The sequence below is a fragment of the Ailuropoda melanoleuca genome, chromosome 2 (assembly GCF_002007445.2).
Source record: "Ailuropoda melanoleuca isolate Jingjing chromosome 2, ASM200744v2, whole genome shotgun sequence".
Lineage (NCBI taxonomy): Eukaryota > Metazoa > Chordata > Mammalia > Carnivora > Ursidae > Ailuropoda > Ailuropoda melanoleuca.
In genome coordinates this window covers 11,184,672-11,206,555 of record NC_048219.1, presented here as the reverse complement: position 1 = coordinate 11,206,555, position 21,884 = coordinate 11,184,672, and positions in this window count along the sequence as shown.

Here is a 21,884-nt window from a genome sequence, read left to right as displayed (position 1 = left end):
TGCCAAGCTGAAGCTCTCAGGCTGTTTGGAAGGGCTGCGCCTGCTGGGGCGGCTTCTGAGAAATGACTGCTATTCCCAAAACCAGAGGAAGCTGGGCTAGAAGCACTGCCGTTCTTCGGGCTTTCTTGTTCTGGAGAGATCCAGAGTGGTCACTGGCATGTTAAATGCCGCCTCTTGAGCCAGCTCCTCCCTCTGCTTCCCCACCTCCCCTCCCCTCTGCAGTCATTTCAGGTGCCAACACGACTGACTCTGATCTTCTCATTCCCTGAGCTATTTAAATGCCCCATGAAAACATTCTTCCCTTCTCTGATCATCATGCAACAAACTGGGGGAAAGATTTGGGGACCCAGCCCCAGGAGGCCACTGCGTGGTGTGGTTGAGAATGGCCCGAGAGAAGACCAGGAGACCTCTCAGTTCACGTCTTTGGGCTTGGTTTCCTCACCTGGAAACTGATTGGAGCCCCTCCCGTGCCTGGAGCGCTGACGCCAGGCCAGGTACTGTGCGCATGCCTTGTAGCCAAGACCTCGCTCGGCCCTCCTGGGGCATCCGCGTGGTCAGAGCTGTCCTGTCTTACAGGTGAGGCGATCGAGACCCAGAGCGGTGAGGTCACACGGAAGAGGCCGAGTCGGCACGCCGAAAGCAGTCTCTGACACCCGAGTCTGTCCCTTGAGCTTGCTGCTGAAGTGATTTAGCGACTTGTGCAGCTCTACAGCACGGTGGGCCCCTCCGGGTGCCTTCTAGTTCGTGGCCGCTCGCTGCCAGTCCGAGGACCCAGGCAGTGCGTCTCAGGCTGTCTTGTGGGCACAGAGCATCGCAGACAGGATGGGATGAGGAGCAACCATGGTCCTCAGGAAGCCTCAGCAGTCGTTCTTAGGAAGACAGCGCAGTGAGTCTGAAGGCAGACTTCCGCCGCGCCTCTCCACCGTGAGTCCTCGAGCGAGTTATCTCCGCATCAGAAGAACAGCAGGGACGCTTGTCCCGCAGGGGTGCTGGCAGCACGGTGACCTGGATTCCCGGCACACTGCAGACACCCAGGACGTGCTGATGGTGTGCAGAGAGAAAACATAAGCCTTGGCGACAGCTCTTGTCTTGCAGACTCTCGGGGACCGGGCCAAGGACTCTTAACCTAAGGATCCCGTCAAAGTCCATGGGCCTCTAAAATTGTATGCAGAATTCCGTATTTTTGTATCTTCCTAATTACTGATCGTTTCACATAGACTTAATGCTCACTGTAAGATAGGTTCTGCATACACCATCTCACTTCCTCTTGTCGGTAAGCCTGTGGGAGTGAGTGCTGTCCTTGTCTCCACGGGACGCGTGTGCACTTTGAGGCTCGCCCATCGAGGAACGGCAGACGCCGAGAGCGAGCCCGGCCGTGGCTCACACCCCAGCCTTTCCCCGCGGCAGCATTGCTTTGACACTTGGCTGGGAGCGGGGACAGACTCTCAAGGCAGTCGTGATGCAGCGGCGTCGACGAGCCGTGGATCTGAATGAAAGAAGAAGAAAACTCGAGGAGGCTGGCCTGGCATGGTGACAGACCCGCGTGGGGAGCGCTGCCTCAGGTAAGACTGTTTTCTATTTCATCCTTGGTTTCCCTGCTGTGGGAGCTGAAGGTCCAGTGTACTGCATTCGGAACCACTCCCGTTCCAGAAGGCCAGAGGAGCGAGTTACGGGGGGAGAGAGGAGCCCCTTTTCCCCGCCAGTACGTTCTGGAAAGGGCGGCAGCAGGAGGGTGTCTGTACCGGCTCCACTTCACAGCCATTGCTTTCCGCAGCCCCACGCAGCTAACGGCATCGCGTGATTGATGATCCTGAGGGACCGCTGTCCTCGCGACATCTCAGGACCATGGCAGCCCTGTGTGTAGAGTCACGCAGGGCAGTGTGATGAGCTTCTCTCACAGAAGACCCCTTCTGGGTGCCCGGTGGAGACAAGGAGCCCCCAGCAGAGAGCAGGCGTGAGTGGGAAGACAAGGCGTCAGACAGCAGGGGCAAGACCAGGTCCTGCGCAGGTGCCCTCAGACTGAACATCTCTGCGCTTTGGGGGTAAGATTGCTGTGGGGCAAATCCTTACTCTGTAAGGGTTCCTTTAGATAAAGAATTCGGGGACACATCTCTCTGAGCTTAGAGCTAGGAGGTCATCTCGCTTCCTGTTTAGTTGGTCTGCATTCTTCTACTAGGTAAGAAATGCTTCATTTTCTACTATTTTTCTTATTGCCCTGGCTGTGAGGAGACCCCTTGTGTTCCTTGCTACGCTTTCCTCTGTCAGGGTTTCTTAATAAAATTCTCACCCAATCTCAGTCATTTTGCTCAGTGTTAATGTGCTGGGACATGTCTTGAGGCTTTCCAGACTGCCTCTAGTCTAGTCTGGGAAAGAAGTGGGGAGTAAAGAAAGGGCTGCTTACGTGGTATGGGAGGTGAGGCTGTAGAGAGGAGGAGGTGGGACTGGGGTGGGTGGCTGCGCGCAGAGTGTGGGACATTCCAGGCAGAGGCCACTAGTACTAAGGGCTGCTTTTACCTAGTGAACTCCAAGGGTGCTTGGGAAATATTTGCTTGGAAACCGTGTTTTTCAAATGAAGCATAGGGACAACAGAAGGGAAGTTTTCTGCTCAAGAACCCAGAAGAGCCAGAGACAAGGATACGCACACAGAGTTGATGGCCGCTTTAAGTTTGGCCCTCATGCCATACCTGCCACCTGTCCCAAGCACATGGCATCAGTGCTTTGACCCTGAGTTGGGTGACTCTTTACTGTGGTGAGACCGGAAAGAAGGGAATCTCTCGGTTTCATCGTCAGCTGTGTTCAGTCACGTGCCTAGTGATGTGGGCATGGGTTCTGCGGTGACAGAGACGACCTGTGGTTAGATCTAGGCCCCCGACGGCGCTCGTTGCGCGCCTTGGGGAGCCGCTTAACCTCCTCGTCTGTAAGAGGAAGATCACAGCACCCATCTGTGGGAGGCGCAGTCCCTACAAATTGAAAAATCGCCCAAGAAATGATCCTATTTACCTTTTTTCCTATGGCTCTTTGCCTCCAGGTGTTTCAGACCGTGTGTCTTTACCCCTGTTCCCCAGTGCCCCCTCCGTCCCCCTAGGAGTACTGCACCAAACCAGAACAGGCTGCTTTTCACTGCAGTGTTTCCTGACTGGCCGGATGTGCCCCTGGGTGGGGATAGGAACCGAGGCTCCTCTGAAGGGCTGCTGATGTGGCAGTCTACCGGGTCACATTGGACACGGCCCCTACAATGGCCAAAGGTCACTGAGAGGAGGACGTTCTGTCATTGAAGACAGAAACAACAAGAGCTGTTGTTGAAATCACACGTCGGGCTGTTGGTACCTGCCCGTATTCCACGGACCGCTCCAGCGGCTGCCGGTGGGGATGGCCCTCCTGGAGGCCAGACAGGAGGGAGCCCGGAAGAGCACGATGGGATGGGCTAGATCCATGTGCACTTGAGTTTGCCGTGACACCAGGAAGGTGCTGCAGTGGGCTGAGAGTCTCTGGTGGGAACTTGTTGCCTCACACTTTGAAAACCTCTGAAAATTGCCCTAGAATAAAGGAATGAGAGCAGTGCCTCTCTCTTGGTGTGCCTGTCAGGACTCAAGTTCACGTATTTCAGGGGCTTGAGAACAGTGATGGTCTGGGTGCTCAGTGAGTGTTTCCTAGCTGCCGGCTTTGGCTCAGTGATTCCACTTTGTTAGTATATCCTAAGGAAATGACTAAGTCTAAGTATGTGCAGCATTTTTTATCACAGTAAGAATTGGAAACAACCTAAATTTCCAACAAAGGGGAGATAGGCTATGATGATTCGTTCATGGAATCCTGTGCGATCATGAAATAAATCATTTTAAGACAAGAATTTCAAGATAAACTATTGAGTGAATAAACATAGATTACAAAACAATAGAGAATGAGTTCATTTTTTTTTAAAGTAAACTTTTTATTTTGGAATACTCTTCAGTTTACAGGAAAGTTCCAAAGATAGCACACAGAGATTTCTGCATACACGTCACCCAGCTTCCCCTGCTGTTAACATGATCATGGTATTTACCAAAACTGAGATGAACGTTGGGACATTACTAGGCTCTGACTTTATTTGGTTTTTACCAGTTCTTCCACTCGTGCCCTTTCTTCTCTTCCAGGATTCAACTCAGTATGCCACATTGCTTTCAGTCGGGGTTTTTTTAAGTGTATACATAGAAAAGCATCTGGAAGGCTGTAGACAAAAATATTAACCGTGGGGGCGCCTGGGTGGCTCAGTCGTTAAGCGTCTGCCTCGGCTCAGGGCGTGATCCTGGCGTTGTGGGATCGAGCCCCACGTCGGGCTCCTCCGCTGGGAGTCCGCTTCTTCCTCTCCCCCTCCCCCTGCTTGTGTTCCCTCTTTCTCTAGCTGTCTCTCTCATTGTCAAATAAATAAATAAATAAATAAATAAATAAATAAATAAATCTTTAAAAAAAATATATTAACCACGATTACAGCTGAGTGGTGGAACTAAGGGAGATTTTTCTTTTTCTTTCTTTTTTTTTCTTTAAGTTTATTTATTTAACTCATCTCTACGCCCAGCATCGGGTTCAAACTCACGACCCCAAGATCAAGAACTGTGCACGCTCCACAGCCTGAGCCAGCCTGGTGCCCCAGGAGATTTTAATTTTTAAATCTTTCTTGAGTCCTCTAATTTTTCCTATGTGTAACACATCATGGAATTACCAACAACAATGAAGGCCTTCAAGCTAAGCTGATTACTCCTAGTATAGCTGTGCTGTGTTGTGGGTTACCTGTTCATCTGTCCTTCTCTTCAGACTGAGCTCAAAAGGAGGGGCCATATCCGCTTCATCCCTCCTTCCCCATGGTAGAGCACAGGCTCAGGCATGGGAAGGGGCGCTGACATCTGGTTGAGTGAAGGAGCGAAGTCAGAGAAGTGAATTGCTTTCAGCGCTCAGAGATTAACTAGTCTTAGAGCTGTTTCAGCTCGAGGAAACCCCAGCCTCATGTTTCCCCCGTTGAGTAAGCCCCAGCAGAAGTACAGGACCTGTTTTTCAAGCTTGCGGTCTCAGGGCTGACTCTCATGCCCATCACTGAATGAGTTCCCTGTGGTCAGTTGACCAGGTCTTTAGACGGTATCCAAAGAAAAGTCAGAGTTCTGCTATTTAAAGGAGGGGGGATGGATGCTGAGCAGGTTACATACATCAGAGCCCCCAACGCAGGCATTTTAATCCCCAATTCTTTCCATTAGACTGTAAGTTCTTTGAGGAGGATGGGACCACATCAGTACGGCTTACCTAGCATAGTGCTTGGTGTAGCGCAGAGGCCTACTCAACATGTAAGTGAATAATTATATTTCTTGGTAAACAACATTGTTTAACTAGATGGGGTTTGAATCAGGATGATTTTAGGTGCAAATAATAGAAACTGACTTAACAATAAGGGAAATTTGTTGGCTCATGTGACTGAAAAGTCCAGTGGAGCCCAGCAGTCAGGCGTGGTTTGATCAGAACTCCATTTCTCCACTGGCCGCCTAGCTCTGCACCCTCAGCATCATCCTCAGGCTCCCTTCTCTCATGATAACAAGATGGCTGCAGCAGTTCCAGACCTCACATTTGTACTCCACACCATCCGGAGCCACAGAGAAGATAGAATCTGTGTCCCAGAATTCCCAGCAAGTCCTCAGATTCACTGTGGACTGAGTAAGGTCACCTGCCCACCTGGGGATTAACCCTTAAGGTCAGAGGTTGTTCAGTGGCTTAGCCCAGAGTGTGTGCCTCACCCCTAGAATGGGGGGGGGGGGGGGGAGTAGACTCAGCTTCCCTGAAACCATGTAAATTCCCAATGGGAATTAAGACTCTAGAGAAGTGAGAGCAGTCTAGATCCCGGGGTGGCGACCAACAGGAATCCAACTGAACCAAATACGCCAACTTGTGCAGCACAGACAAGGGTCACAGGAGTTAGGCGGAGGAGGCAGCAAGTGCAGGCTGCAGCAGTCAGAAGGGCGGCTTCCTGGAGGGGGAGGGGAGACTGAGGCAGTGAGGAGTAAGGGGTGGGCGGAGAGGAGGGAAGGGCATCCCACGATGACGCGTTGAGCATTTCCCATGTACCAGACGTCACGCTAAATCCTCTGTGTGCGTCATCTCAGTGAATCCTTACGGTGACTGCGAGGTCAATATCCTTGTCATGTCCGTTTTACAGACAAACCCGGAGGTCTCACGGTAAGCCACGGTGCTCGTGAGTGAAGGGGGCCGCGGTCACACAGAAAGTCTGTGCCCTAGTGGAGTGGCCTGACCTCAGACACCCTCACAGAGGGAGTGAAAAGTCAAAGCAGCTCCCAGAGTCTCATCTCCCAGCCTGTGTCCTCCACCTGGAATTCTTTCTCCGCCCACCTGTCCAAACCCTACCTCGTCTTGAGCCGCATAACACGACGCTCTGTAACACCTACCGCTATGGAATTGGGCGTCCGACTGTCTTCCTGCTAGACTTCTGTGAGCTCCTCCTGCCCTTCATCTTTGTATCTTGGGGGCTTGTCACCGTGAACTTCCCTTTACAGTTGCTATGGTGACCTCTTCTAAGGGCTGGAGGGACAGCATAGACTCAGGATGTTAGAGCCCTGAGATTAACCTGGTCTAACCCTCTCAATTTTTTTCCCCAAAGATTTTATTTATGTGAGAGAGAGAGCATGAGTGAGGGGAGGGGCAGAGGCAGACTCCCCGCTGAGGAGGGAGCTGGATGTGGGGCTCATCCCAGGACACTGAGATCATGACCTGAGCCGAAGGCATACGCTTAACCCTCTGAGCCACCCAGGTGCCCCAATCCTCTCACTTTATGGGAGGAGAAACAGAGGCCCAGAGAGGTTGAGACTTGCCCAAGAATGCAATTGAGCCTAGAACCCCGGAGTCTGGACCCCAAAAATGACATGGCTAGAACATTGTTCACTCTGAAGCCAGGTTGAGCTCCAATCCCAGCCTCTCTGTGCCCTAGCTGTGTGCCCTGGGCAAGTCCCTCAACCTCTCTGAGCCTCATCTCCCTCCCGTGTGTGGTGAGGTTGTAATGCGCCTGCCAGGCCTGTTGTGAGAAATAAATGAGTCCCGATAGAGCTCTCAGCACAGAACCTGGCACCTGGTGGCCCTGCAGGAACTGAGGGATTTTATCAGAGTTGTAGCCTGTGAGACGTGGAAATCTCAGCCCCACCCAGCGGGGCCTTTGGGGTCCTATCCTCTGCTACACCCCAGTCCACACACCTCTTCAGAGCAGCTGAGAGACAAAAAGGAAGTCACTGTGACCTTGTGATGGGAGTGGGCCAGAGTCCCCCTGCCTTGGGGTGCTGGTTAGGGCTGTTATGACTCCCTTGCAGGTCAGATCCCCCACCCCCACCCCCACTGCTCCTCTGGTCCCAGCTGCTTCTGCCTCGGGCTGGCTCAGGTGTTGGGGAGCTGCAGACCTGGGCGGGCGCAGGCTGGAGCTGGGCCAGAGCCGCAGGCCGCAGTAGCAGCCATGCAGTCCCTCACATGCTCCAGGGAGACCAGGAGAGCAGCTGGGGGTGACAGCCCTGGGCAGAGGCCCCGAGGGCAAGGTGGAGGTGCTGCCAGGGCCAGAGGGCACAATCCTAGGAGTGGGCTTCCAGTCCCACCCAAAACCACATGGTCTTCCCCTTTCGAGAGTCCTACTGGGCTCCTGTTCCTATGAGCCCCTGACCCCTGGTGTGGAGGCACTGAGCCTGGAACTCAGATCCCGGCTCTGCTTCTCCCTGACTGGGAGACGGTGGACAAGCCACTTTCCCCCTGTGCCCTGCAGCTTCCTCTCTTGCACATTGAGGATGGTGGTGGCTTTTTCAAAATTAAGTACAATTCTGTATGTGAGTGTCCCAAACTAGGTCTTCACACTGTAGGCGCCCAATGTATGTCTCTTCCCTTCTCTCTCAGGCATGCCATTGGCAGGGCAACAAGGATCAGAACCGAGGCATGATTCCTTTGAAAGTGCGCCAAGCTCCGACCTTAGCTGTCCAAAGCCATGCCTTCTTTCCCCACCGGATGGACTCCCAAAACCTGGGCTCAGTCCTGCTTCTGCCCTTCACTCTGCAGCCTTCTATGTGCCACTCCCCTGATGAGCCTCAGTTTTCTCATCTGCAAAGTAGACGCAGTAACATCTAGTACATTTATCAATTCGAATTTACTCTTCTTTGCAATATATGTAAACCGAGCCATCATGCTGTATACCTTAAACTTACTAAAAAGTTGACTCTTGTTTATGCTGAGCCCTTTGGACCCAGAAACAAAGGTGAACGAGACAGTGCCTGCCCTCGGGGACCTCCCAGTCTAACAGGGGAGACAAGTATAAAATCAGAGACACAGAAAAAGTACTAAGAAGGGAAGGAGGAACCTAGCCCAGGCAGGCTGGGGAAGGCTCCAAGAAGGGGACATCTGAGCCCCTGTTTGAAGGATGGGTGGGAGTTTCCCAGGCAGCCACTGGGGAGAAAGTTTTTGTGTCAAATAAACATGTTTTATAAATTAGGCTGCCTTTCCCTTCTAGGTTCCTACCTGACCACACAAAGCTCCTGTGGAAAGCAAAGAAAGGCCCTAGAAATCCATCCCCAGGCCAAGAGTTCCTAGAACAGGGGGCAGGGAAGGGATGTCACCGGCAGGGCAAAGTCTCAACTCAGTAGCCAGCCACACAGAGGCCTGCCGAGCTCCATCTCCCCTTTCTATTTTATGCTCCGGCAAAATGGAACCACTAAGAGGTCCCCGAAATCAACTCCACCATGTCTCCTCCCTGGGTCTCCTGCCTCTCCACACCCACCTGGCAACCTCCAGTTCATCTCCTGGAAATGTGATTGGGCCCACACTCGACTCGAGCCATCTGGCACGTTTCTATTTATAAATACACAGAATTGTCCTACCTCCCCAAATGACTGGGGCTCCCTCAGGGACAAAGAGCAGGCCTCAGTCTCTGCTTCCCCAGTGCCCAGCACACGAACTGGCCCTGAGCTGCATCTGGATGGGTGTTTGGAAGTCGTCCACTTCCGCAAACGCTGAGCTTCTGCTCCGTCCTGCTGGTAGTGAGCCAGCCAGAAAGACTGCAAGAAGCACAGGGCAGTCTGGGGAGAATTCACATGGCAGTGGGTGACACGGGGGGAACACAGGACCCAGCGATGACTTCACCTGCGCGCAGTGGGGAGGCCTGCAGAGTCACCATCCCAACTGGGCCTTGAGAGTCAAGCAGGGGCTTTCGTGGGGGGTAGGGGGCGCAAGAGAGAAAGACTCTAGCTGTACAAGGCACTGAGGCATGAAAAAGTGCAGCGATGCTCCAGAGACAGCAAGGGTCTCTTAGAGCTGGAGCCCCGCGGGGGCATGGGAGGGGGCTGGGAGAGGAGGCCAAGGAAGCAGCCCGGGACAAAGGAGGAGCTGACTTGACCCTCATGCAGAAGGGTTCAGACACACATCTTAGAGCCCATTACTGGAGCTTTGCAAACAGAGAAGGGCTGATGTGGTCAGTCGGTGTTTTAATGTTGAGAGAGGGGTTAGAGGGTCCAGGGAGGAGGCCGCATTATTAGTCCAGGGATTTGGGCCCCTTCATAACAACGGTTAACACGCTTCAGTGATCACTTCTTACAGGCCCTACTCTAATTACCTTTTACATATTAACTGATTTAATTCTCCCACAGTCCTCTTCTGAAGATTAAAACAATGAGGCATAACGAAGCTAAGTACCTTGCTTGACTTTGTAGGCGGGGAGCCTGGATGCACACCCTCGCTGGCACACCGCGGGCCACCCGCATGCTCCCCGTTATCACAGTAGTGATAATGACGCTGTGCCAGTCAATGTTTGTTGAGCGCATAGTGCGCGGCTCTGCTGTGCGCACTTCAGACTGTTAGCTCGGTTTCAGTCAGGTTGGCAAGGAGGACACTGTCCGGCTGGAAGAGCCCATAGCCCAATGGAGACACTGTTCCAGGCCTTGCTGTGCGTGTCTGAGCCACCCAGGGGGAAGTGGCCTGGTCACCTCCCCAAATTGCTGACAGCGACCTTTGGCAGGGGCAGCCAGACAGAGCCTCGTGCTGCAGTTGGCTGAGAGCCCGGCCAGAAGGGCTGAGCCAGTGTGGAATGAGCAGCTGCAGACCCGGGGCCCCTGGGGCCTCCAGGCACCCTGGCTTGCTGCTGGGACACTGTGCAAGGCTGCTACAGCCCAGAGCTGGGGGCCAAGCATTGGGATCCCTGGGCTTGGGGCCTCGCTTGGTCGTCGATGTGTTATGGGATGCTGGGCAAATCCCTACTGCCTCTTCAGCCTCTGTTTCCTAGAGGGTGAATAAATAAGATTGCCCTTGTCCTTGATCTTCTGGCCACGTATTGCCTCGGACACTGTGGCTGCTGCAAATAGTCTCTCCTGCCAAGAAACCCAGGCCCTAGATTACCTAGGATCTCTCCTTGGTGCCAGTCCCTGTGCTGTGTGCTGGGGCTGCGAGGGGGAGCTGAGCTGATCCCTGTCTTCAAGTGGTTCCCAATCAATTGTGGGGTTGGGGATGGATAGGAAACCACTCACAGTCCCGTGTGGCAGGCCCTGAACCGCATAGAGAGAAGGAGACCCGAGGGGCCATGGGGCCCCATGGCAGGAGCCACTGACTGCCTGTGGTGGCCTGCAAGGCTTCCCAACAGGAAGAGCGTGGAGCCGAGTGTGTCTTGCATCTTCCTGGCAGAGAAGGGGTGTGCATTGCTGTTGAGGGGACAGTGTGTACAAAGGCCTGGTGGGACAAAAGACCAGGTCTGTGGAGGAAGAAGCATGCTCCGCGTGGCAGGTGCTGAGAGGGGAGCGGGTGTACAGGAGAGGAGCTGAGCGGGCAGCCAGAGGCAGCAAGGGGCTGAGTTGAGCACCAGATGTCAAGCCACATCTGAAGGTTCCCAGGCTATCCCAGCCTAGAAAGAGCAGGGCCCACCCACAGACCTCATAGGCATCTGGTGGGGGCAGGGGGCGGGGTGAGGCAAAGCCTCTGGAAGCTCAGCTTGCCGGCACCACCTCCTCCCTTCCCCCATGCCAAAGTCATCCTGCCTCCTGGGGCGCTCCCTTCCCTCTAGCCTCAGAGAAAGACCTTCCTAGAGAGCCCGTTCACTCAGACACCTCCGGCCTCCTTCTCCATCCTCCGGGTTCCTCCCGCAGCCCAGCGAGCAGCTGAAGTCAAGGTGCCTGCAGAAACGGTGACTGAGCTCCTGTGGGCCAGGCCCCGTGTTGACCCCCGGAGAACAGGGCAGACAGGGTTCCGGCCTGGAGCCCGCAGTCCGGCTGAGAGGACAGGCACTAAACATGTCGGCATGCCAATAATGAATTATTTATGATTATTTGCGTTGTTTAGAAACATATAGGTGGCTGGAGAGCTTTATAGCAGGAAGCCAGTCTCTCTGGGTGGACAGGAAAGGCATTTTTCCTCTGCAAGAGATGTTGCTGTTTAAACTCGAGATGGGGAGCAGCCGGCTTCCTCCGAGAAGCAACACGGGTGGACAGTGTCCACGGTCACCTGGCCAGAAGGGGGCTCTGACTGCCAGCCCACCAGCTCCCATGGGTCATCTTCCCCCATCATTCCAAGGTCAACAGTGAGGAATGTCCGTATCTTTGATCTTACTGGATCCTCTGTGAGGTGGGGCCCACAATCCCCACTCAGAGGCAAACTGAAACCTAGGAGGTCCGAATGACTCACCTACGTCCACACAGCAAGTCAGAACCGGGACAAGAACCCCCATCTCTGGGCTCTAAGCTACACGGTAAAATCGTGGAGGAAAATCACCGCTATGTTTCCCAGCTTTGCCTTGGGTCAGGACATCCCTGGGATGACAGACACCCAAGGGACTTTCCTGGAAAAAACTTCCTGGAGGGACATGAGAACGACCCAAGAGATATTTTTGACTTGGGGACATCCCCGTGCTGAGCCTGAGGGAGAGTAGCAACCCCAAGCAGATTCCCCAGCCTTGCTGGCAGCCCAGAGCTCAGAGCAGACACCGAACTGTGGTTCTTTCTGCCCTTGAGCATGCAAACGGCACTGCTTTTGAATGAAATGGAGCGTGAGCCCCACACAAAGTTCACATAATCCTCTCCAGGGGATGTGGGCACCACCATCAGAAAGGCCTCTCTACTGTAGGAAGCTCTACGCCCTTTAGCACTGGGCCCTCAAGCCCTGAACTGGGATGGGCCTCTTTGGGCCCAGCGGGAGGCTCTCTGGGCCCTTGTGGAGAGGATTTTCGAGTTCTGATGAAGGGTCTTTGGATGCTCTGGCCTTGGGGATGGGGGTTCTCACAATAACAGATGAGTCGTGAGGAAGACAGGAACAGCTAGAGTGTGTGAGTCAAGCTGGGTGCGCATACTGGCTGTGTCTGTGAAGTTCCTCGGTGCCTCTCATTCCCAGGGCACTCACCCCACGATTATCCTGTGCTCTCCGCATTGGCCTTCCAAGCAACACTTTACTAAGCTAAAGATTAAAGATGGAGAAATGAGGAGGGCTGCCAAGGACCCCACAGAGACGGACACCTCTGGAGTCAGATCTGCCCCTGTCCTGTGGCCTCCATCTGCCCTTACACCCTCTGCTAGCCTGGGGCCCACCCTCTCCAACCCAACCTGGCCTTGCCTTTCCAGCCCCTGCCGAGCTGTAGGCCTCAGAAAGCCAAAGAAACAACCCCTGCTCCCCCCCCTCCCCACCCCACCGCATCCGAGTTCTCCTTTCTGAAAAAGCCCTGTCTGGGGATGAGCTGGGGGCTTTTAATCCCGGCTCTGCCTCCTTCCCCATGTTGCTGTGAGTTTAAGTGAAATCATGCATCTGAGAAAGTACTTCATAAACTGAAAAAATGCTGAAGCAACACAAAGAAAGGGAAACCATCACCCACTTCTGTACAGAGATAAGGAGCTCACAGTCTGGGGAGACAGACACGCAGCCCCACAACCCCAGCATGGCATGAATAATGTGACAGCCAAGGGCTGTGCTGGGCACTGCGAGAGGACTCCTAAGGGAGTCCGGGAAGGCTCTAAGAGCTCTCCTCTGAGGCGGTCCCCGAGGGATGCGTGAGAGTTGACCAGCTAGACAAAAGACAAGCCTAGGCATGCACTTCACAGCGAGGGAGCAGCTGGTGCAAAGGCATGGGGGCTGAAAAGGGAACGGGGTGGAGAACGGGGAAATGCTTGCAAAGAAGATTCGGAGCTCTTTTCCATAAATAATGGGAATTCTAAAGGAGGGAGTGGTACTTGTGCAAGGAATTATGATTTCCATTTCTTACAAATTTCAAAATAGAGGCTCCGAGTGGGCCAGGAAACTGCCCAAAGCCTCTGTATTCACTCAGCGCAGGTCCAAGTCTGAGTTCCCTGTGAGCTGGTCAGGCTGACACATGACATGAACTATCAGCGCCACAGCTCAAACGTGGCCCGGCTGGGTTTGAACCCAGGTCTGTCCGACTCACAAACTCTTCGCTGCAGCAGGAGAGATCCGGGGCCCTCCATTCCCAGCCTGGAGTCCAGCCCCGTGCCAGCGGGAGAGAAGCAGCCCGTCACCAGCCAGGTTAGGCTGTGGGCCAGTCAGATGGCCCAGCGGGGCTTGGGAAGGAGCTAACCAGCGCTTCTCTGTTGGAGGCAAGGCTTTACCAAGGCTTTACACCGCCTTGGGAGGAGAGGCGAGGGCAAGAGAGTGGGACTTCCAAGGAACTGCCCGTTGGGACTGGGACCTCCTGAGTCAGAGGGCATCTGAGCAACTGTGTCTAGGTTTCCCTCCCTCCTCCTCCTGCTCCCTGGCTTGGAGAGGCATTGCTTCCACGGTTGTTGGAACTGGAAAAGCCCCCACCCAACCTTTCTTTGAATCCATTCCACACCATTATGCAGATGGCAAAGCAGAGGCCCAGAGGGGGAGAAGGCTTCCCCATGGTCACTCAGCCAGTTCTCTCTGACCCATGTTTGTAGGTCTTACTACGTTCTACTGTGTAGGGGCTTAAAATGTAAAGTGATTGAATAGGCAAGTCCAGGGGAGTGGTTACATGACCCTCTCCCCACTGGCCTGGAGCCCCTAAGGATAAAGACTAACCCACCTCTGTGCCCCCAGGGTCAGCACAGGGCCCAGCATAGCGAAGGTGTGAGGCTATTCAGTAATGTCCTCGCATGTCCCACAAGGTCCTGGGGTACCTATGAGAGACACAGGGGGTGGGCTCCCAGAGAACAGAAACTTCATGAGGTGGGCTAGTATAAATGGGGGTGGTGAGGAAAAGGAGTTCAGCACAACACCCCCCAGGTTCCAGGCTTCAGCTGCTGGGTATGTGGGGCTAGCCTTCTCTAATCTCGAAAACAGTTGGAGGACGGGCAGATCTTGATGCCAAGTACAGCTGGGACCCTGAAATCATGAATAAAAGGCTGGGGGAAGAAGGTTTGTTTGACAATGTTATTGGTATATCCTGGAGAGTGAGGAGAATCAGGTATGAGTGGGAGAGGGTTTTGAATGGTCCTTGATCCCGTTGGGGCAATAGAGAGTCATTAAAGCCCTTTCAGAAGAACTTCAGGGGGATGGATTCCCAAGATCACTTCCAGCCAGCACCATGGGAACAGCACACCCCAGAATCCTCAGGAAGTGGGGGGACATGAAGCTGGGCTGTGCCTATATCAGTGTCCGCTTTCTTCCTGTTCACCCCATTTGAACTCAGTAACCCTGGGAAGTGGGGAGGGGCACAATGCCCATTGGGCACATGGGGAGACTAAAACGTTTCTAAGATGGAGGGGTGAAGTGGCTTGCCAAGGGTCACAGCTAGGAAGCAGAATCACAGGACCTGAGACCCTTGGAGCCCATCCCCCTCCTGTTTTACAGAAAAGGAACGAGAGGCCTAAAAGGTCCCCATTTTGCCAATGAGGAAGGAGAAACACAGGAAGGTTGGGTCTTCTCGGAGCTGTTCAGTGAATAGTGACCAAGCCCTCCAGCTATCCTGGGTGTCCTTTCATCTGTCCACGGGTCTTTCTACTGTCCCCAACCCAAGAGTTTCCAAAATACTTGGCCATAGGATCTTGGGTTCAAGATCACAACACAGCAGAGCCAGGTACAACTCCCTCTCACCCAGTACTGGGGTCCAGCGAGGGGAAACCTCCCGTGACACCCGGCAAGCCCGGAGCTAACTCCCTAGGCTATTTCCCAAGGGCCGTCCTTTGGAGGAGCAGAACACAGGCTTGGGTGGTGGGCCAGCCTCTGCGTGACCCTGGGAAACCGCTCTGAGCAGAGGAAGGTTCTGAGGCCCAGGTGGCTGGCCCGAGGCTTCTCAAGCTAAGGCTTGCTGCTGCTCTATGAAGCGCTCCATGAACACCGGGGTCTTTCTGACTGCGGTGGTTGCCCCACGTTCACGACAGGAACACGCCGGGAGCAGGGAGCTTTTCACCCGCATCCCCGTGAAGTTGCTTCATCATTCTGTCTTACCACAACCGTTTCCTTCTCTAAGAACTCCCTTCCCTGCAGGCCAGAGGCCAGCAGGCCTTCAGCACAGGGGACCCAGCCTAGCTTCTCGAGGTGCCTTCGAACTTCGAACGGGCTCAGGACTGTACCAGGAGGCCCTCTGACCCTGCCCCTGCCACACAAGCCCACGGTGTGCGGGGCTGGCCTCAGGAAGGACCGGGGCTCGGAGAGTGGGAGTAACTCGCTCCCAACGCTGTCAAAGCAGTTTACGTACAACAGCCCCCACGAGCCTTGCGGCCAGCCTGTGGGCGTTACTGCCCTCCGGCCGTTTTCTAGATAAGGAAACAGAAGGCAGGGAAGGAGCGGGGGGTGGGGACGGGGAGAGGCGGCTTTTCCGTCTGACTCAGCTCTCTGCTCCTCCTAAAGGTCTCTTCAGTGCTGTCAGGTATCAGGTTTTGCTTTTGCTTTTGCTTTCGGAGAGTTTTTTGGAGATTGCCTGGGAAAGACTTAAGACTTAATCATGCCAAAGCGGGAAGGGTTCCCCGGGGTGGGGGAAACTGGAGCGGGGACGGAGACCTGTGTCAACGAAGGTCACACAGCGAGTGAACGAGATGGCTGGGCTTGGACTCGGCCCGGCTGCAGCCTCCCATCCGAGGTTTCAGTTTTTCGGTCCTCTAGGCTGGGGCCCCTCCAGAGAGCACGCCTTGGGTGGGGCCGCAGACTGTGGGGGTTTGGCTGTGTGGGTGCACAGATTCCAGCCCCTTCTCTCCCAGCCGGGGCTGGCCTCCCAGATCCTTCCAGCCCCGCCCGGCCCCGCCCCCCGCGACACTCCCGCTGTGAGGGGCGGGGTTTCCGCCCGGGCTCGGGCCAGGCAGGAGCCCCGCCCCCCACCTGAGAAGAGGTACCTGGAAGAAGAGGGTTCGCTCCCCCACCCACCGCGAGAAAAGGGAGTTAGACTGGGAGGCGACGCCTGCCGCTCCCGACTCATTCATGCATTCGTCCATTCACGCATTCTGTCTCCCCGGTGTGTATTCATTCATTCCTTAACAAATTCTTAGAAGACCCTCCTAATTCTCTCATTTGATGCATTCTGACAGCCACTCTGGGTCACGTCTCCTGCTGAACCCTGCCCTGGGGGACACAGAAATGAACAAGATGGACATAGTCTCTCCCCCGGAGGAGCTTCAGGTTGTAGGGGGCACAGCAGTATGTGTTTGATGCTATAACAGAAAGATGGACAGCGGCAAGATAAAGGGAGCCAGAGGTATGGGAGCTGCCAGGGAAGACTAGAAAGAAGAGCGGCATCTGACCTGGATCTGGACCGGAACAGCAGGTGGCCAGGTGAACGGTTAATAATAGTAACCACCCCAATTTAAGCTCTTCGCAGACTCTTCCTGTGTGTTTTATTTCCATTCATTTTCATGTTACCACTATCCTGGGGAATAGATATTATCACCTCCATTTTACAGATGAGGAAACGGAGGCTTCAAGAGATGTAATAAATTGTCGAAAGTAATACAACCAATAAATATGGGAACCAGAATTTGACCAGGTCTATCTCCAAATGTAGTGCTAAGTTTAGACCTAAATTTAAATGTTCTTTTTTTCTTTTTTTTTTTAATTTTTATTTTAATTCAATTTAGTTAACATATGCTATATTACTAGTTTCAGGGGTACAATTTAGTGATTCATCAGTTGTATATAACACCCAGTGCTCATTCCTTCAAGCGCCCTCCTTAATGCCCATCACCCAGTTACCCCAGCCCCACACCAACCTCCCTTCCAGCAACCCTCAGTTTGTTTCCCATGATTAAGAGTCTCTTATGGTTTGTCTCCTCTGTTTTCATCTTTTTTTTCCTTCCCTTTCCTTATGTTCATCTGTTTTGTTTCATAAATTCCACGTATAAGTGAAATCATGGTATTTGTCTTTCTCTGACTGACTTATTTCGCTTAGCATAATACCCTCTAGTTCTGCCCATGCCATTGCAAATGACAAGATTTCATTCTTTTTGATGGCTGAGTAATATTCCATTGTATATGTATACCACATCTTCTTTATCCATTCATCTGTCGATGGACATCTGGGCTCTTTCCATAGTTTGGCTATTGTGGACATTGCTGCTCTAAACATTGGAGTGCAGGTGCCTCTTGAAATCATTATGTTTGTATCTTTTGGATAAATACCTAGTCGTGCAATAGCTGGGTCATAGGGTAGCTCTATTTTAAACTTTTTGAGGAACCTCTGTAGAGTTTTCCAGAGTGGCTGCACCAATTTGCATCCCCTAGACCTAAATTTAAGTTTCAGCACACAGGATGTTAACTGTAAAGTCCTGGAGGCTATACCCCAAATATTAGCAAGGTAGTCTCTGGAAGATGAGTTTACATTGTTATACACTGACATATGTTTGAATTGTATATGAGACCAGAGATATCTATATATGCTAGAATTCGCGATTATCCCCATGTACATTAGTTTTTTAAATATTTTATTTTTTTGTTTATTTATTTATTTTAGAGAAAGAGCATGTGTGTGCGAGTGGGGGGCAGGGCAGAGGGAGAGAGAGACAGAATTTCAAACGGACTCCGCTGATCAAGGAGCCCCATGCAGGGCTCAATCACACCACCCTGAGATCACCACCCGAGAAGAAATCAAGAGTTGGACACTTGCCCAACTGAGTCACCCAGGGACCCCCCACCCCATGTACATTAGTTTTGTTTTCTCCAATTCCCTTTCTTCCCCCCGGAAATGAAAATTGCTTAAGTGTGGGGGGGTTTTCTTGATTACAAAAATATAGGATCACTTTTGAAAATCAGTCCATTTGAAAGTGACCATTACCAGTGATTTTATTCTCCTTTCTGTTTCCTAAATTACTCCACCAAGGATGTATTACTCTTGTAATTCGAAAGTAAATGTTATTTTTAAGAAATGAATTGCACATGTCAAGGACTGGGGTGACCCAAGCCACCAGAGCTCAGGCAGTTCCTGAGAAAAAGGCCTGGGGGTTTTGGTCAACCTCTGAGCAGAGTGAGTCAGCAGGGTGAGGTAGCTGCCAGAGCCAGCCAGAGAAGGAGAAACGTAGGTCCCAGGTTAGAGAAGGAAACTTCCCCTGTGCCTCAGGGCTGGTCAGCCCTCATCTGAGGTTCAGACATGCTGGTCAGCCCTAAGCACAGATGAGGTACCTTGGAGACCAGACAGGTGGGGAAGGTCTTTACAGTGCATGCACGGCTGGCATGTGGGTATGGGCAGGGCTTGACCAGGGGACTTAACCTGTCTGGAGAAATAGTGAGCAAAGAAAGACAGGAAGACCACTTCATTAAAGGGCAGCTATATAGGTGATAGGTTGCAGTAGGAGACCTCCCTAACACGTACAGTGTTGGTAGGATATGAAGGGGGAGAGATACATACCCAACTTAACATCTCAAAGAGAATGTGCTAGAATTATCAATAGTAAACATTGGTGATAAGAATAATGAGAACCCAGGGTGCCTGGGTGGCACAGAGGTTAAGCGTCTGCCTTTGGCTCAGGGCATGATCCCGGCGTTATGGGATCGAGCCCCACATCAGGCTCCTCCGCTATGAGCCTGCTTCTTCCTCTCCCACNCTCCCCCTGCTTGTGTTCCCTCTCTAGCTGGCTGTCTCTATCTCTGTCGAATAAATAAATTAAAAAAAAAAAAAGAATAATGAGAACCCTCTGTTGACTGCTTATTGTATGCCTTATACCTAGCACATTATGTGTAATATAATATATTTTATTTTATAATTATATCATATAATTATATATAACTTATTAATATATCGATGTAATATATTAATTATTATAATATATTATATTATATTATACTATATAATATTGTTACTATATTATTGTAATATATTATTTATTAATATATATTAATTATATATCATAAATATGCAATGTATAATGTATATAACATATAATGTATATTATATATCATATAATTTATAATATATAATATATNAAATATATTATTAATAAATTAATATAATATAATTATATTAAGTGTGTATGTAGCATATGGTATGTTATGCAATATATAATATAATTAGATATAGGCATATATAGAAGCAAGGCATATATTTATATGCCTTCTATATATATGACTTTCAAGCTTGAGCTACACTAGAATCTTCTGGAAGGATTGTTGCCACATAGATTGCTGGGCCCCATCCCAAGTGTCTCTGATTCAGTATGTCAGGGGTGGGTCTAACTGACATGTAATGTCAAAGGAGCTGGTCTGGGAACCACACTTCGAAAACCACAATTGACACTATCTTCTCTATTTGTCACAACTACCTTACAATGGAGGTTCTGTTATTATCCCCATTTTACAGATCAAAAACAAACAAAACAATACATATATCTGAGGCTCCTCCCAGAGGTAAAAGTATTGTTTACAGCTAGTAAGTGGCAGAACCCAGGTTTGAATCCAGGTCTTCTAGACTCCAAAGTTCATGCTTAATCAAAACAAATCTGTTCTTCTGTTTGATTAATTGATAAACAGAAATCAAGATTTTATCGTTTGGGAACAAACTTGCAAATTTTTTCTTCAAGATAGAAAACATGAACCAAAAGTTTGATGCCTGGAAGAGGCGGGGGGTCAGGAGTCACCAGTGTTCCAGGGGCAGAGCAACAACGATGCCCAGGGGGAGGTGGGGATGATGCCACGTTGGAGGGGCTCTGGGTTATACCACACCCAGAATTTCTCAGTTCTTGCAGCCCCAGGTTCTCCTGCTCTGGGCTCTCTGCCAGGGCGGTAGTTCTTCTCTTTCTTATGATGCAATTCACCAAACATGTATTGAGTGTCTCGCTCAATGGAGCAAGGTAGGCTGAACAATGGCCACCCAAAGATATCAGGTCCTAACCCCCAGAACGTGTGAACATAACCTGATAGAGCAAAGTGATTTTGCAGATGTGAATAAATTAAGGGTCTTAAAAAGGGGGAAGACCATTTCTGGATTATCAGGGTGGGGCCGATGTAATCACAGGGTGCTTCTAAGAGAGAAGGCAATGTGTTTCGTGAAGGCAGAAGCACCGAGAGAGAAATCTCGGGATGCTGTGATGCTGGCTTTGACAACGGAGGAAGGGCCGCAAGCCAAGGAATGCAGCTCTCGAAGCTAAAAAGGCAAGGAAACGGATTCTTCCATTGAGTCTCCAGAAGAAATGCAGGCCCCGCCAACACCTTGATTTTCGCCCCTGTAAGACCCATGTTGGACTTCTGACCTCCAACTGTGAAGACAATAGAACTGGCATTGCTTTAAGCCACTAGATTTATGGTAATTTATTACAGAAGCAATAGGAAATTGACACAAATGTATCTGCCCCACCCACATTCACACTCGCACAGCTTCCGGCCTTGGGTATGCAGGAGAGCAAGTGCAAGTAGGTGTTTAGGTGGCTTCCAGCCTTGAGGAGTGAGAACGCGCAGATCACGCTGGTCTTATTTCCACAAGTAAGCAAGTGTGATTCATTCCCTCCACAAACACTGGGTGCCCGCTTGGTGCCCAGCATGGTGCTGGATATGGGTACAGAGAGATGAGCCAACCCGATCCTCATGGGGCTTCTGGTCTGGGGCGGGAGGGGGAGGACAGAAATTACATACTCTCTCACATGGTGAGGGTTGTGCCTGGCGGAGGTTCGCCTCTAAAGGCAGCCCTCAGGTGGAAAGGGCAAATCATTCAAAACTGCATCTGAAAGTCCTTAAATTACCGGTAATGCACAATAAATCTTGTGCATGCTTGGGTCTGAGGCCTGGGCTGAAGGAGGTGACCAAAGGAAAAGCTGTCTTGAGATATTGGGACATTAACGCCGCTCTGACCTTAAGAAATAGACCCCATCTTTAGAGATGAATTGAGATTGAGCAGGGAATTTGGGGGTGCTCCCGGCAGCTGCAGGGGTGATCCGACCTGTTTTTATATTAAGCAATCATTATCTTTGCGAGTGTTAAAAGATTCGCTGGCTTTTGTAAGGATGATAGCAAATTCCGGAGGTGCACCTGCAGTCCGCGGTTGGCAGGTGAGTTCTGAAGTTGGTGTTCGTTAAACTTGCCTCTGCCGTGAGTCCACAGGGCATGCTGTGGTCAGTGCTATTATGGAAAAGAGCTGGACTCATGAGACTCCATGGTTGGGGGACCACGGCGCTCACAAAGGCCTTCCCAGAGGAAGTTAAATTGAACCGACACCTGAAGGACAGGTGGGCATTAATCAGCCAGAGCAGCTGAGAAGGAGAATATTACGGGCACACAAACGGCCTACGCAAATGGTTAGAGATGATGCCTTCTCTGTAGGCCCCAGAGAGTGACACCCACAGCCCCCTTGCTGCCTAGAGGAGGGTTGGGACTCCAGGCCCAGCTCTGAGACCTCTAGGACATCCTTGTCTGCCAACCCTAGGCACTGTTGCACTTCCTAGGAAATACTGGAGATTTCTTAAGACAGGATTTCTTGTTCATGCTGGGGCACGTTCTGTTTTCTGGAAGGTTGTGGTGAGGCTTATGGGGAAGTGGTC